General features: G+C 38.5%; 1 pseudogene; it reads left to right on the top strand.

Moving 5' to 3' along the window:
- LOC143386086 (rho guanine nucleotide exchange factor 28-like) overlaps nt 1–17859 on the top strand; it is a 137421-nt pseudogene that overhangs the window by 103952 nt on the left and 15610 nt on the right.

Raw genomic sequence — 17859 nt, 5'->3', positions numbered from 1 at the left:
TCTAAGATATATTTCTTCAGTTCTAGCCTCTAGAGAGTCTTTGGTTTCTCTCCCAGTTTTTCTTTTGTCATCTTCTCTTTAGCCCTTGAGTTCCAGTCACCTCATAAACATCATTTAGGTGACCTTATCATCAAATACAGAAAAGAGCTCACTTCGTTTCTGTGCATCTTCAGGAGGCTATTTCAGAAACTCCTCCAGAGTACTTTCTTAAGGTGATACAGAAATGAGAGCATGTGGCTAGCGGTTGAAAGTGTAACTACTGGAATTGATAATCATTTGCTCTGGTGACATGATTAAGCACTGTTTGGAGCTCTTAAAAAGAGATTAATTTATTTCACAGCAAGTGAGAAAACTCTGAATGTCATCTTTGTTATTAAGCACTGTAACACACATCCACCTCAAAGAAAATATTGTAATTATAATGTTCATAGGTATGCCAACATGGCTGGAAAACACAGTTTTGAATGTTATTTTTTATGGAAGAAGGGATCCAAGAAGGCAAATAAATCTGAAGTTCACTCAGGTTACCCATGGCTGAGTTTATAAGAGGATGGAGACTAGATGCCATGGTTGGCTTGAGTTCTTAGAAACTTGGTGCAGTAATTACTGGATTGCTGTGTCTAGGAAGGTGTAAGGAAGCCCTGAATTGGCTGTGACACATTTCCTACTACAGGGGATAGAACTCAGCTATCTTATTGTCCCCGAAAACATGTTTAATAATGCAAATCTTTTATAATCAAGTATTTTAATGTTTCTTTTTGGGGGGTGGGAAGTGCAGAGTGATAATGTAGTATTTGAATTTAATCCAGCACTTTTCGCATGGAGTTTTTGCTATTTGGATATAACTATATTTAAAAACTAAAGAAAAAAAAACCCTTTCTTTTCCAGTGCTCTTATTGGATGGTGTTCTTTCAGTGGCTTATTGTATGGTGTTCTTTCTCTCTTTTTCCCATGCAGAAAGAACTGAAGAACATAAAGACTTATGCAAAGCTCTTTGCTTAATTAAAGACATGATTGCAGCCATGGATCTGAAAGTCAACGAACATGAGAAAAAACAAAAATAGCTTGAGACCCTAAGTAAGATCAAAAACAAAATGTACACAAAGCTGAAAAATGGCCACGTGTTTTGAAAGCAGGACCTGATGAGTACAGAGCGGACCCTGCCGTACGATGGCCTCATTTACTAGAAAACAACCACGGGACATTTCAAAGGTGGCTACACCAGACCCACTCCTCCCTTCATTCCTGTTGTTCAGGCAACAGAAGACAGGTTTTCAGAGGAAGGATGGTTCTGGAGTGGCAGGACTGCATACACAGATGCTTGATTTTTCAGTTGAAAGATCAAGTTGTGAAGTTCAATAGGCAAGTGTGACCAGTGATCATGTCTTTGATGGGAATTTGCTGTCCCAGCCAACAACTTTCCTATGTATTTTTATGAATGTGCATGTTTGTGATGTCTAAAATTAAAGGAGCTGAGAGTTCTGCTCATCATTGGCACAGGAATATTATTCTGTTAGTTGTGTTGATAGCAAGGTATTATCACACCTACACAGGTAGGGTCCATTGTGTGCCACGTCATCCTGAAGCTGTCAGACCGTGAAGGGAGCAAGTGAGAAAACTCTGAATATCGTCTTTGTTATTGAGCACTGTAACACACATCCACTTGCTTGCTGGCCCTGTTGTAAGTACTTCCTCAGGCTACCTTTTGCTCATGGCATTAACTCAATTCTGTTAATCTGGTTAGACTCTAAACCAGCTGATTTCCATTCTTGAGGTCGTATATGTAGGACCTTGCCTGACCCAGGCTTTTTTACTCTGGCTACACGCTAAAATCACCCCTGGAGCTTAAAAAAAAAACCAATGATGCTTAAGTCTCCTCCCAATATTCTGATTTTATCAGTGAAGGAATGAAAACCAGCTCAGAGGGATGTTTTAAAGTTCCCCCAGGTAAGTCTGCTTTGCAGACAGGAATAAGAGCTACAGGCCTGGTCTCCTTGTTTTTAACACTTCATCATAGTAATGTTCTCAGGTGATCAACGAGAGGAAGAAAATGTTAAATTCTAGTTAAATTGTTAAAATCAAAGTCATTATTCACAGGAGGATGATCAGGTTTTGTTGGAAGTTCAGCTAATGTCTGAAATGAGATTTGTTGTTTGACTGATTGCAATGTTGCATTGAAAAAGCATTAACCACTATCCATAGATGTGATTGTTCCTTGTCCCTTTAACAGATTCACTGTGCAGGTCAGCCTGTGTGTGCAGTGGTTCCAGTGAAAGTGGGCTTTTGTAAACTATTTTCAAGAGAAATCTAAATACTCAAACTTCACTCAACTCTCCATGAAACAAAGGAGCAGGTTTTCATGTATAAGTTGATGTGCAAGCTGCCTTTTTATATTTTTAAAAAATATTTATTTTTTAGTTGTAGTTGGACACAATACCTTTATTTTATTTATTTATTTTTATGTGGTGATGAGGATCTAACTCAGGGCCTCGCACATGCTAGGTGAGTGCTCTACTGCTGAGCCACAATCCCAGTCCCCTTTTTGCATTTTTAATTGAGCATGGTTTTCCCCTAAATGTAAGGGCTTGCTCCAGTCTATTATAACTTTCTTTCTGTAAGATATTTTCCATCCATCTTGAAATCTGCAATTTAAATTCTGTATGTATACGTATAGTTGTACATACAAACATGCACACTTAAAATTGGCTTTTTACTAAGTTGTTTGTATATCCTTCATGATCAAAATACTGGGGATTTAATAAAAGTTTTATAATTAGACTAACCTGAGTCACTTAATTTTTATTAATTTATTTAAATTGTAAGCATGAAATTAGAATATTTAATAAAGGCATTTGAAATATGGTTTGCATCACTAACATTAGTAATGTTTTTTTTTTCTTTGAAGATATCCTAGCTCTACTTCTTACTGATGTGCTGTGCTTTTTACAAGAAAAAGACCAGAAATACATCTTTGCAGCGGTAGTAAGTATATGACTGTATGATGCATATTTTTAATAAGACTTCATTCTGCATTTCCTTGGGAAAAAATGCCTGAAATTCTTAGTGAAATAAAATGCACCTCATATAGTTCCATTATTATTAGTGATTTTACAGCTGATTTAGTAACTATTTGAATTGTGAAAAGATTGTAGTACTTTGGTACTAGATAGTAAATAGGCACTTCCCTGAGGCCCCCTGCCCCCCAACCCCGGGTACTTCTCTGTTATGTCTATCTTGGTCTTTCCTCTTATCCCCAAACCCTATATCCTTCTCTCAGATCTAATGACTGAAATGTTAAATGCTGGGGACAAAGGGTCACTTTCAGCATCTTGCTCCTTCTATTCCTACTGGTATTGCCTTGTTGTGCTGCTTGCTGGCCTCATTTGTAACTGTCATTATAATGTTCCCTCTGCCAAACAAGTGAACACCATCCTGACATCTGAAGAAGATTCTTTCTTATTTCTACTACAACCAGTTCTGATGACTAAGGTCATGAATAACACCTTTGTAATGTGTAATCTTATTATTGAGTCATAATTAGGTTTAGTGAAAGCCAACACTTTATCACATTTCTTACATAACATCTATGTAATCCACAATAGTGTAGAGAAGTAAGATAGCATCTATTTACTTCTTCTGGGCATCATGGAGCATCAGGCTCTGTTAACAAGAAGAATCCAAGAGACAATACTGACAGGGTAGTACAGTGATGGCTCTGTAAAATGTATCTATTATTCATTGAATGATATGCTATTTGGTACATTAGCAGATAGCATGGATTCCATCTGGTTTTGGAAAATTCAAAGCTCAATGAAGTTTCTATCTTTCTGTTCCAAGAAAACAAAGAAGTGTGTCTGTGGTGATGAGATTCTCGGGTAAGGCAGCTGGAGCAGTGTTTGCTGGTACATGTCAGTTGGCTAGAGAGGCTTCTTCATTCTGCTCAGCCATGCTGAGTTGTACAAAGGTGAAATGTTTTTCACAGAGCTAAAGCAGAGGATGACAAGAAGCTTTCAACAAGCCCCATGTCCCTGATGCATTTGCATTGTAACTATTGCAACTTTCATGAAAACTTGCTGATTTTTCCAGCTGCCTCTCTGGTATCTGGGATATTCTGAAGGAATATGGAGAAAAAAAATGGCAAGTGAAGGGAACAGTTTTGATTAATCCATGGGATGGTGAAAACCAGGCTGGTAGAAGGAAAATCTCAGCATATCTTTATAAAAACTGAGATTTCTTCAAAACTGAAGGCCAGAAAGGGAAGCAAATCCTGCTTCTTGGGTGGTATTTCAAGCCAAATGACTGGCAGATTAATCAAGAATTAGATACAGTATAAAGACAATTGTCCTGTTTTCTGGGCAATATAGCATATGGATGCAGGTCAAGCCATGATGCTCAACTTACAGTATGACTTGAGATATGGATCTGGGCCTCTTATCTCACATGATCTGCATAGACCACCCATAGACCACACAAACAGGCAGTTTGGAATGCAGTTAGTCAAATATCAGAATGAAGGCAGCCACTACTTAGTTTTCGGTAAAATGTGTTTGGCCATGAACAATAGTAAAATGTTGCTAATATTGTTTCTGCATTCATATCATAAGGGTGATACCAGGGAGTAAAAGAGAAAGCAGGATTTTATCCTTAGTGTCAAGTGCACCCTGCTGTTTGCTCATAGACCTTTTAGTTACATCTGTCTGACATCTCTTATATCTGTCCCTGCACCATCAATCTCTTTTAGTGAACATCTTGGAGAATTGAAGCATCAGCTAGGGGTACACAGATACCCTCATTTCCTAGTTCCCATCCTAATGTTTCAGAAAATTATTCTCACCCTCAGATCAAAAAGAGAGATTCTTCATTCCTTGTGCCCTTTAGAAAAACCTTCATTAGTACTAAGATGTTTATCCTGCTGCATGTTATAGAAGACATGATGAACTGGGAAATAGCCAGAAGCTAAGCATCTGAAAGTAGTAAGAAGATAGAGTACTGTCCTTACCAGATGGTTTTGTTTGTTTGTTTTTAAAGAGGACTCAGCTGGGAATGAGTGGGAACCAAACCTACAAAATGTATAGATGAGTTCACTAAGTCCTCAGATACTGAGTCTAAGAAGCATCCCTTGAATATTAAATAAGACAATTTCTAAATTAAACAATAAAAAAGACAATGAACATGTAGATCAGCTAGTTCAAGTTCAAAGTATGAAGCAATCTTAAATCTTTTCATTCCCTTGGAATCAGTCACTAACAGAATCAGTGCAAAGTGGATATGATATAACAACAGAACTAAAGGGAGCAGCTCCTTTTTGTCTTTCCCTGCATCATTGGTCTTTAGCTTTATATGTCCATAGAGATTGGGCAGGAATGGAAGTGAGTGAATCCCAGTTCAGCATCAAGGAGTCAGTGTGGCAGAGGCAGCAGAGTATGATGGAGACTGTCGTCAACTAATGAATACACATTCCAGCTTAGCAGAGCCGATATTCAGCCATAGTCAGTGTTTTTAAATGAGAATATGTACCTAGTATTGCCAATCTTCTGTTTTACCAAGCACACAGAATCCTAGAGGTGTTTTTTTATTTTATTTTTTTTTTAATGGTAGAATCTCTCCGTTTTTAAATGTTGGCAACTTATTTTGTAAGAAATGGTTTTTAAATGCTATGGCACAAATAAACATCTTTGCATTACCAGTGTTTAATATCTCTCTCCAGAGAAGCCATGTTGCCTTTTTTCCTGGGAATTTGAGTTCTTGTTTGCAGCTTAGTGGTTCACATGATTACTATGAGTAGTGATGGGCTTGCCTCGGTATCTTCTGGCCTAAAGGTTATTTAATGAGTGAGACTTTATATCCCTTTATCTATTCTTCACTTTTTAAAGATGTTATCATGCCAGGTGAGGTGGCACCTGTAATCCCAGTGGCTTGGGAGGCTGAGGCAGGAGGATCGTAGGTTCAAAGCCAGACTCAGCAATTTAGCGAAGCTCTAAGCAACTTAGTGAGACCCTGTCTCAAAATAAAAAATAAAAAGTGCTAGAGATGTAGATCAGTGGTTAAATGCCCTTGGATTCAATACCTGACACCAAAAACAAAAGCAAAACAAAACAAAACAAAACCTTAACTCTGTCAGTGCCCCTCCCCCAATAACTCTGACTCAAGTGATTTCACTCTTGCTTATGTCTTAAGCAATTTAAACCCACCCTGAATTTTTACATATAGACACCATCAACCTTGTAATCCGAGAAAATTGAAACAGTACATTGAAACAAGGGAGGCAGATGTACTTCAGATAATAGGGCTGTAATAGAACAACAATGCTCAGAAGACCTTTCCTCATTACAGAAGGCCATATTGGAGAAGGCTTGCCACAAAATTGCTTTTGCTTCCATTTTCAGAGGCCAAGCACAGAACCAGGTAGACCAATTGTCTGTCTGTCCCATCTTATATTTTCATGCTACTTTAAAAAACATGGAGGAGGTACTCCAGGTCCCCCCTGGCATAGAACTCCAGATCTGGCAGTGATGACTGCAGAGTCAGGAGGGCAGACAAGCCAGTGCCAAGGAGCCAGCAGTGGTGCACAGAGCAGCATGTTCTGGGAAAGGCGTCACTCAGTCCATGAGGGAGAAAGAAAACCACACGCTGCAGCCAGCTCTGTAAACAGTGTTGAGAGCCACAAACCAAAGCCAAGTTTTCATTTTCACCCCCACACTGCTCAGCGCAGGCATTCTTTTGGCCATTATTTCAGCTCCTGGTCCAAGTCAGTGTCAATCAGGGTCGTCTTCATGTTTGGGTCCTCAGAGCTGCACGTGAGGCATTTAAGGACTACAGCGAAAGTCCATAGAACAGGTGGCTGAATCACAGTGTGGCTTCACATTTTAGGCTTTCCTCCTATTTCTCTCCAGTGGAATCATGTTAAATCTACTTGTGTGCCTGCTCTGTGCAAGACACTGTGCCCAGCACAGAAAGATGAATTAGACACGCTGTCCACTAATCAGCTTATCTGGCTGGTGAGGAGAGATACCTACAGATAGAGCTGTAGCAGTTCTGTTGCTGGGTTGTACAGGACAATAGCAGGAGAGGCTGGTGACATCTGGGGAATGTAAGGTCTGGCCTTCTCTTTCTTACCTTTTTTTTATAGCCAATGTTGTTGATTTCTGGGGATTTGTGCCCATTAAAAAATCACTGAAACTATATTGCTATTAACTGCCAAATTCAAGGGACTCTTCAGGTCCATCATCCTTCTCCATCTGTCATGTTTTAGAGACTGTTTCCTTTATCATATCCTCATAGAAAAATCCCTTGTCCCCGACAACAGCATTTTGATATTTTTTAAATGAGTTCTCTGACTTTTCTCTGTCTTTTTAAAAAGTTGACTTTTTAAACCACTAATTGTTAAGCACAAACACCCCCCTTAACCTTTTCTTTCTATTCTTTCTTCCCCATACCCTCTCCCTTAGAGATCTTATCAACTACTTCAGCTCTTTGAAAAGTGGGAAGTGAAATAAAGGTTTCCCTAGTCCTGTGTTTCCATGGCTCATGTTTTCAGAGTGACCCTTAGAAAGGACACAGGTTCATCTGCACATCCTCCTATTTTATGTAGGATCAGAAGCCATCCATCATTTCCCTTCAGAAGCTTACTGCTAGAGAAGTTGCTAATGAGGAGAGAGGAATGTTTCTGATCAGTGCTTCATCAACTGGTCCCGAGATGTATGAAATTCACACCAATTCCAAGGAGGAACGAAATAACTGGATGAGGTAGATCCAACAGGCAGTAGAAAGGTAACATTTCCTTCTGTCTTTGGTCCATGGAATGTGCTTGTTCAATTGGGAAAAAATATTAAAACCATGTCTCCCCTGCATGAAAATGCTGCTTCAGCCAGAATGGTCTCCTCCCTGCCCCTGCACCTGCCTGTGATAGTGACAGTGTGTCATCTGCAGGTCTGTAGTCCACATTCCTCTCTGCATGCAGTGCCCTCCCCTTCCCTCTGCCTGTGCACTGTGGTACAGCTCCTGTCCTCGCCTGCTTCATGAAGAATGCCTTAGCACTTGCTCTCTAAGGCATTTATCTGGTGTTTGTGGATCTTATCTTTTACATGTATGTACTTATATATGTGCTTATTTCATCAGATTGGAAGCTCCTTGAGGGCAGGGACATGTCATGCGTACCTCTGGGTGCCTTGTATTGAGGAATCATTCAATAAGTGTTTTTAGATTATTGGAACTAAAGGTTCTAAATCAATCTATTTCTCTTGGGTATTCAAGAACAGTTTGTATAAATGTGGGTGCAAGACATTATTCTTAATGGTAATTTGTTTAGTTAGATTTTACTATTATGTAAAATTTCTCTACCTTCACTCTATCCACTCAGTACGGCTTCCTAATTCCATCCCCCAATGCTCTTACTCTCACTTGTTTAAACACCCAAATGTTGTAAAAAATAAAAATTATTATCTTATTTGTACTTAACATGGGTGTTGGGTGTGTGTGTGTGTGTGTGTGTGTGTGTGTTTGTGTGTGTTGGAATATTTGAGTCATCCTATACTGCTGACTTTGAGAGTCATGTTATATTTTCCACAGTCCTTTCTCTCAAGAAAACCAAGCTCTTGCCCAGGGGGCATCACTAATTATCTTTATGCTGATTTTTTTTTTGCTTTTTTTTTTTTTTTTTTTTTTTTTTTTTTTTATTGGTTGTTCAAAACCCTACAAAGCTCTTGACATATCATATTTCATACATTAGCATACATTAGCTTCAAGTGAGTTATGAACAATTAATTTTATTACCAAGTTTCCATGTTTTCCTAATGATCCTACACATACTTGGATTTACTTTCAGTTGTGTCCCTTGACTATTGTCTCTTAAAGTTGCCCAGAATAAGAAGGGGGAAGGACAAGTGAATCGGATGAAGAGAAGTGGAAAGCTAAAGCCAAAGTGGCCAGAATTCACCAATGTCAAGGTATGGTGTGGGCCCTTCTGGCTCCCTGGTCATGGTGTGCTAGTTGGGTTTGGGGAAAGCCCTGGTGTCATGAATGGAAGGTTAACTGTTTCTGAGGTTTGCACTGAACCACCTTCCAGGAAAACATCCTGATATTAGCCAAGCTCCTTCTTTTACCTTAATGATTAAAACACACAGAAATGCATGCATGAAACAGTAATTGGGCAGTGTGGTACTGATGAGTCTTGGAATTGCTTCCTGATGGTTTAATTTTAGGTCCAACACTGTCATATTGTAGTTTTATGACTGCACAAGGAACCCAAAAGTTCTGGCCATCAAATGCAAGTCTGTAAAGTAAGATTAGCTCACTTGAGGAGGTTGCTCATCCTCAACCAACTGAGTAGACCTGAGTATTTTTTAAAATCCCCCAGGTAATCTTGAGGAGCACAGAGGGCTGAGAACTCCTGGATTAGATTTTGGTTAAGGTCTCTGAGGTTTAAGAATTTTGTAACATAGTGAAATCAGGAGAGAAGGATGCATGCAAGGGTGGTCACAGAAATTAGGTGTTTAGAAACAAAGAAATAAGCCAGCATGCTTGGTTTTGACCATGACTGGCTGAGGACTGAGGAGTTTCAGTCTATTTGTGTTGTTTATTTGCATGTCTATTTGTGTTGTTTTCCCCTGTGGGCATTAACTCATCCTGGATAGGGCTGCCTCAATTTTCATTCCTGAGCAGGGTGTCTAGTCTTAATAAGAAACAGCCTGCATAAACAAAGAAGAACTTTGCAGGGTTTTTTGGAAATAGGGGAATGAAGTGCAGAGGAAGCTGAGAGTATTGATAAGTCACTTGCTGAGGGCCACAGTCACTAAATGGAAGAAGCAAGATTTGAACCTGGGTCTGTCCTACCCAATGAAATGAGCTTTACCTTTTAGATCAGACAACTCACTAAGTAGTATATTTATCTCCTAACTTGAATTTTTATATAATTTGTTGTATTCATGGTAGTGATAAACTTCTATGGTAAATTCTATTCCACAGAAATACTCAGTAATCAAGACCAGCAAATTTGCACATATTTGGAGGAAAAGCTGCCTATCTATGCTGAACTGGGGGAGCTGAGTGGCTTTGAGGATGTCCATCTAGAACCTCACCTCCTCATTAAGCCTGATCCAGGAGAGCCTCCTCAGACAGCCTCTTTACTGGCAGCAACACAGAAAGAAGGTAAATTGTTTTGTAAAGGATTTGTTTTGACAAAGGAAAAAAAAATGTTTATTGAGTACCTACTGTATGTCATGTACCATCATCTTGGTGCTAGGATATAGTATAACAAGACATGAATACCTGCTCTCCAAGAACTTAAATTTTGGAAGAACAAAATATAAAGAAATAAACATGGAGGCTGAATCAAGTGCTATAAAGAAAAATAAGCAAGGCAGAAGAGATAGAGAGTGACAGACTTAGGATGGTTCCATTTTAGATAGGGTGACCAGGGAAGGCCTCTTTGATATAATGCTATGAAAGCAGACATGAAGGAAGTGAGAAGGCCAAGTGACAAACCACTTGACTTGTGGTTTAAAGGGAGATCTCTGATTGTGGCATCAGAGGGGCAAAGTGCAGATATTGCACTGAATGAGGCCCATTATCAAGTATCAGCATGTGCCAGTGTAGGAAAGAACATAAATGTGTATGTCATCTATATGTGGTAAATGTAGCATTTTGTATTTGGTATAAAATATGACATCAAGGGCTGGGGATGTGTCTCAAGTGGTAAGGCACTCGGCTGGCATGCGCTGGGCACTGGGTTCGATCCTCAGCACCACATAAAATAAAATAAAGATGTCGTGTCCACCAAAAACTGAAAAATATTTAAAAATTCTCTCTCTCTCTCTTAAAAAATATGACATCAAATAAAGAATTTTAAAAACAGCACCACAAAGTAAATATCTTTTTCATCAGCGTCCTGATTAGACATTGTTTCACTGAAATACTATGTGTGAAAGGGCCTCAAAAGGTCTAGCTTTAATCAGTGCAAGGTGATGTGTGTATTACATATGGCTAGGAGAAAAAGTTCAAAGATTTAAAAAAAACATAGAAAAGACAACTGTAATTTTAAAACTTTATAAGAAAAGCGAATGTGACAAAACAAGTATATATATATATATATATATATATATATATATATATATATATATATATATATATATATATAAATGTTTTATGTTTTCTGATTGTAAACTTTCTAACTTATGTGTCTTAAAATGTTTCTGCTTTTCATTCTTCTCAGTACAGACTTAACTTTTAAATCTGTTTTGTAGCTTTTAACTGTTTTCATGTTATCAGGAAGGAAGGAAAGAGGGAGGGAGGTAGGAAGAGTTGGTCAGTGATAGTTTAATCTTGAATGGAAAGCCATCACAGCTCCCACCCATGATTTAGTCATAGGAGGATAATCGAGATTAAGTGTCCAGGTTCCTCTTTGTATTAACCTATCTAGAAAATTTGGCACTTAATAAGGCATTTTGAGGAACTAAGCTGAGGTACCACTTGAAATCACTCTTAAAAATTGTATAATGGATAGTTTCCCATTATCTCACTTAATAAGATAAGGTTAAAACATATTACTGAAATAATTTTAAAAAACACAAACAAACAAACAAACAAAAACACTACCACCCCCTTCCAAAAACCCAATGGCAGAAATCCTGTTAATCACCAATTGCAGTTATGCTCTTGAACCACAAGGTGGCAGACCAACTCCATTAAAAGGATAATGTGCCATTTCCTTTCTCACTAGTAATGGTAGTTCTTGGGTAGCACAAGGCAACTCATTTCTATGTGTTTAATTTTTAGAGTATAAAAATTCTATACCATTGGATTTCTTGCTACAAAAATAATAAAATTTGGATGGGCAAGGACAGAACCGGTAGAAAAGCAAAAACTCCAAAACTCACTAAAGAATGGGGATACTTAGTCCTTGTTATCTTCCATAGGGTTGAGCACAGATCTAATGCCTTTAGATCTCATCTCCTTTTTTCAGACTTTGTCTTTTCTCTATTGGAAGGGCTTCTCAGTAATGAAATTTTTAATTTGCCTTATGGAGGAAGAGAAGATCTGGTTAGCTCATCATCAACCTGAACTGATTGCATTTAACAACAAGCTGAAAGTTACCTGAGAACATTACCATGACTGACTGTTTTTTGCACTTAAAATTAGATCTTCTCAGATGAAAACAAGCAGCATACTGAAGACTGTAGGCTCTTGGAGATCAGGGGGTCAAATGATCTCCCATAGGATAAAGCATAGAGTCGATAGTGGGTGATCAGTACTTATTGAGTGGAGTGCAATCAAATTCAAGTGTTCGTTGCATGCCAGACATCATTCTTAGGTTTGCAGATATAATATTGAATATACAAAGTCCTGCTACTCACTGGTTTACATACAATTTGAGAAGACAGGCAATAGATGAATAAGCAAAAGTTTAATTCAATTCTGGAAACTGGAAACCCTCAGTATTCACATGTTCCGTTAATGTGTGCTGTGGGCAGGACAAAGAATGAAGCATAGACCCACTTCCCAAGCAACGGATGGTCTCCTGTGGCCTCATTTATAGTCTTTGCACTGGCCCAGTGAAGTCTATTTGAGGCAGGCTCTGGGGGAGACCAGTTTTCTTATCCCAACCAGTGACTGTTTTAGCCAGTGAGGCAGGGAGCTGGAGGCCTGATATATAAGGAGAATGAGGTCTAGAATGAGAATGTAGAGTCTTATGAGTTTATGTACTATATTATTACTAAGTAGACTTAGTTAAATATTATCCAACAGCTGGCAATCAATGACATTTCCAGAAAAGGGGTTGAATAAAATGAACCTTCTGTAACCACATTTTATGCATCCTTTCATTCAAACAACATTGGATAGAAAATGTAGGGAAAATATTCATAAAGTTCCAAAAAGCAAAACTTGAGTTTGCATCTTGTGAGTATTACACTGGCTTTGTGCACATGAAGTGATGTGTGGGCATTGTAATAGGAATTATGAGTCATCTAGAGATGATTCAAAGTATGCAGGAGGATGTGTGTAGGTTATGTGCAAATGCTAAGGGAGTCCTGGAACCAATCCCCTCAGACACTAAGGAAAAATGATATTGATTCTGTGCATGATTTCTTCTCTCTATAATTTCCCAGATAATGTCATTAAGAACTAAAGAGAAACCTATTTGAAATGCCAAAGTCTGTCTTTACACGTAATTTGGAAAAAGGACAGAATATTAAGAGACAATAGTTTGATTATACATTTTGTGTTCAGGGATGCTTCCAACCCAAGAGGCAAACAATACACAAGCCTGTTTATTCATTTGTCCTCCGCTGCCCTATAGGCCTCCTTGACCATTCAGGATAGCCACATTGAGATCCACAAGCTGGTTCTCCAGCAAGAAAGCCTGGCTCCCAGCTGCTCTTTGCAAAGTGGCTCCTTCCAAGACCAGGAAACATCCTGCAACCTGGAGAAGCAGCGTGAGGATCTGGCTAACATCCATAAGCTTCAACACCAGTTCCAGCAGGAACAGCAGTGCTGGCACCACAGGTGTGACCTGCAGCAGCGGGAGCAGGAGGCCAAGGAGAGCTGGCTGCAGGTGCGGGAATGGGAGTGCCAGACACAGGAGGAGCTTCTGCTGAAGAACCACAGTGAGCTGGACCATCAGCTCCAGGAGTACCAGCAAAACTTGGAGTGGCTGAATGAGGGCCAGAGGGTGGTGGAGAGGGAGAGAGAGAGAGCATGGGCACCCAACAGAGCCTGCAGTGTCCCTGGAAGCACAGCCAGCAGAATAGACTCCCAGCAGCCTTTCCACCAGAAAGCAAGGAGGTATGGCTCTTCCAGGGTGTCGAAGCAGCTTTCAAAAGCAAGCTCATTCCTCCCGAGATGCTATACAAACTCTGGTGTTACTCATTGTTGTGTAAGAGCTCACAAAAGTGTCTCAAATTAGTATATAATAAAAGCTAGGAGCTTTCAGAAGAAATGCATGTGTCTTGACTTAAAACATGGAAATTTTAAAGACCAAGGTTCTATTGAATCATTGTATTTAGAGACACTTTTCCCTGAGGAAGGAACATAGAATCAGATTGACCCAGTGAGGTGAGGGCAGGTTTGCCTTAGCAGCATGTTCACTGTGAGCATGCCATTTTTCCAGTATTTTAAGGACCCTGTTATATCCCATCTATTCTTATGGGATATAATAAGAATATTCTATTATCTATGATTCATGCACCAGTTAGGTATAAATATATATTATATGCAAATAAAACACTATTCTGTTATGCTAAGCTTATTCTCTCTTTGTGAATTGGATAGATTAAATTCCAAATCCATATCACTAATAATAGTTAATATGATTTGCACTGTCGCCATAATGGGACTCAAAGAGATCTGTCCAAAGAAAGATGGCACCTCTACTCTACTTTCCAGGCTCTTGACCTATCACAGAAAAGAATTTAAGAATGAATCAGGTTTTAGCAAAGAGGGAGTGCTTCCTTAGAAAGTGAAAAGCAAAACACAAAAGAAAGTGAAAGTGCAGATGTGTTTTCAGAGAAGTGCTGTTGAGTGTAAGAAGCAGCTTTGGGGTCTCAGATGGGCATGGGAATGTAATTGGGAATGGCCTCAGCCTGGTGATTGTGAGGCCATTTATGGGAGCCTGGCCTTTCTCAGGCCCTTAGTTCAATGTTGTCTCTTCTATCTGATCAGTAGATAACATTGGGAATGTATCCTAGATTATAGGTTTCTAAAAATATTACATCTCCCTTTGTTTAGTCTGAAAATACATTGTGTAAGCTAACAATGCACTTGAGCTTAATCAAAATGAGGCAATTTTCATAGATGAGTGAATTTATGATAATCCTACTATTCATACATTTGTCAGTAATTATTCATTTTCTACTTTGCTGGATTCAGTTTGCTCCAGTTGTGGAGGAGAAACTGGCCTGGGGATAAAAGGTGAGAGGAGCTTTCCCATAGGCTCTGGAGTTAAAGATACAGTTTCTTTTCCTCACCCTTTTGTTTTCTTTCTACCTATCTTTTCTATCTTGCCTCAATGCTAATTAATGACATAGGATGTGTCTGAGTAGGATGAAATCTTTCTCAGAAGATTATGTGTTTTCTTTGCATCCTCTCTGACAAGGCTTGGCAATTCCATTATCCCAGGAGTTTAGTTTTCTGTGCTATATTTGTTGCATGCATGCTTTTTATTGATAATGCATGAAGTTGTAAAAGCTAATGAGTATATAAGAAAGAACTGTGTTGCATCTGATTTTTCTTCCAAGTTTGCTAAATTACATTTATTGCAAATTCCTTAAGTATATATGGATATGTTTTCAATTTTAATTTAGTAAAAATTAAAATGTTCTGTCTTTGATTAAAATAAAGTAGAAACTCTTTAATAGTCTAGGACACTTCAGCTTTGTTATAAAAGACATTGTACATAGTGAATTGAAAGCTTTGGTTCTAGCTCATTTAAATGGAATGAGAAGAAAGAATAAATGGTGATATTCTTATTGATGTCACTCTTATTGAGGTCTTGATTGTGAGATTCTAGTGGAAATAAACACTTTACTACATTTGTTTAAGGTGCTGGATAAATTATAGTACTTCTTCTGTATTTCTTTACACAGGTAATGGAATTTAATTGATCTGAGGGTTTGTGTCATGAAAATTCACTCCTCATCCATGAAGCTTTAGTACAAATGTCACTTAACAATTTCAGTAAACCGAGTCCATAAGACATCCATGAGGATGCCACTTACTCCCCAAATATATCTAATTCTGATTTGGTGAGGACTAGTGAAAATCAAGTAAACCTCAAGATGGAAGTTTCTCAGCCTTCAGATGTCAACCGGGGAACTGTGGACAGCTGTTGGGCCCTATCATCAGATACCTCCTCTCCATGAAAACAGCAAGGATTCTTGTAAATATGCTAATTAACACCTTACACATTACCTGTGTAGTTTCAACAAGAAATTATATTCTCTGAATGATTGGCTCTTCTGTAGATTGAATCAAAGTGAGCCCTAATATGGGAGTCAATTGGTGATGACAAGCTGGAGTCTGTAGCACACACTTTTCTGTGGGGAAGTCTGGGGATGGCCTTCTCTCAGAAGCATCTAGACAAACAAAGCCACTAATGTAGGGTCTAGGAAATGAGATGAACACATAAGAACCAGGTGGTTTTTAGGCCCATGGGCCCAAAGGGTCATGTCCCCTTAAAAGTGAAGCAACTTGTTCTTTATTCCCCACTGTAGACCCTGCTATATCCTGATACACATATCTGTTGACACTCAGAAATAAAAGATATGAACAGTGTTTGCAATAAGACTTTATGGTCTATCACAGCAATTTCTGTACTGCTATTAAACACCCAAAATGAAACAGTTAACATCATTTGTCATTGTAAAAAAAGGTGTCGTCTCTCCATAAGTACCTCATAATAACACAATTTGCTAATCCCATTAAAGCATTTGCCAAATATAAAGGAAGGGCAGCTCGAGTTTCCAACTGAACATGAATCCAAATGATTTAAATCTATGTCTATCATAAATTGTTTTCTGTGGGATATGAGGTAGGGAATGAGAAGAACTTGAAACCTCTCTACTGAAAAGCAGATGATATGCAATAGAATAAACAAATAGCTGGCCACATGGACCTGAAATAAATCACTGACAGTAAAATGTTTCAGAAACATAAAACAAGCAGTGTATAGAGATCTTTAGAACTGGTCATGGACTTGTGTCTGAGACTAATAAATATTAGTTTGTCAGTTGGGAGGATAATTTTTCAGCAACAAAATTATTTGAAGGTGTTGAGCTTCTTCCAATTAGGGAATTATAATTCTGACAATACCTTCAAGTTGATTTATAATTCTGACAATACCTTCAAGTTGATTTATTGCTGATACAGAAGATCTTGTTCTTACTAGTGAATGATTTTTTATACTACTTAGCCACTGCTGTGATATTCTTACTTCTCATCAGCGTGTAGGAGAGAATGAAATAGTTCTTAAAAGTATCATTTCAAATGTTCCTTAAATAAAAGAGAACAATACATTGGATTAATAGTTTTGACTAAAAAAAAAAGGTTAAACAAAATTTAGATAATAGGACTTCTTTAATGTATTATCTTGCAGTTTAATACTGTGGAGACCACACTGCAGGGTGCTTTTTTCTAGGCACATGTTGCTTTGCTCTTCTGATTCATTAACTTGCTACTTACAGGGCTTTATGTGTTTTTGCCAGTGTGGTTTTACATCCTGGCTTTGATATAATTCAAAAACTCAGTTTGAGTTTAACCACATTCAGCTTTTGTTTAAGAGAAGTATTTCTCTTTTACTTGTTTTGTGTATCTGCCATCTTTTTCTATTGCCTTGTGCTTCAAAGTAGAAAGCTTTTGGCAGCATACCTGCAGTAGATAGAAAATGTACCAAGGATTGAATTGGGGATGTGGCTCAAGCAGTAGTGCACTCGCCTGGCATGTGTGCGGCCTGGGTTCCATCCTCAGCACCACATACAAACAAAGATGTTGTGTCTGCCAAAAAAATTTTAAAATAAATATTAAAAAATTCTCTCTCTCTCTCTCTCTCTCTCTCTCTCTCTCTCTCTCTCTCTCTCTCTCTTTAAAAAAAGAAAAAAGAAAATGTACCAAGGAAATAAACAGTGACTATACACAAAGCTATTCTATCTGCCTGTAAAGAGCTAGATAGGGCCAAGAGAAATGCTGAGAAAATGGACTTATGCTGAAGAAATCGAATGTCCAGTATAGGCCAAGGACACTCCGCACATTTACAGCAGGGAGGGAAATCAACTTTGGCCTAAACCTCTCAGGAACATCCTGGTGTATATAAGTACAGATTGGATCAGAAATGCTATGTGCACTGTTAACCACCAGTTTTGCAACTAATCA

The sequence above is a fragment of the Callospermophilus lateralis genome (assembly GCF_048772815.1).
Source record: "Callospermophilus lateralis isolate mCalLat2 chromosome 17 unlocalized genomic scaffold, mCalLat2.hap1 SUPER_17_unloc_3, whole genome shotgun sequence".
Lineage (NCBI taxonomy): Eukaryota > Metazoa > Chordata > Mammalia > Rodentia > Sciuridae > Callospermophilus > Callospermophilus lateralis.
The sequence above is the reverse complement of the archived record's forward strand: the minus strand, read 5'-3'. Positions and strand labels throughout refer to the sequence as shown.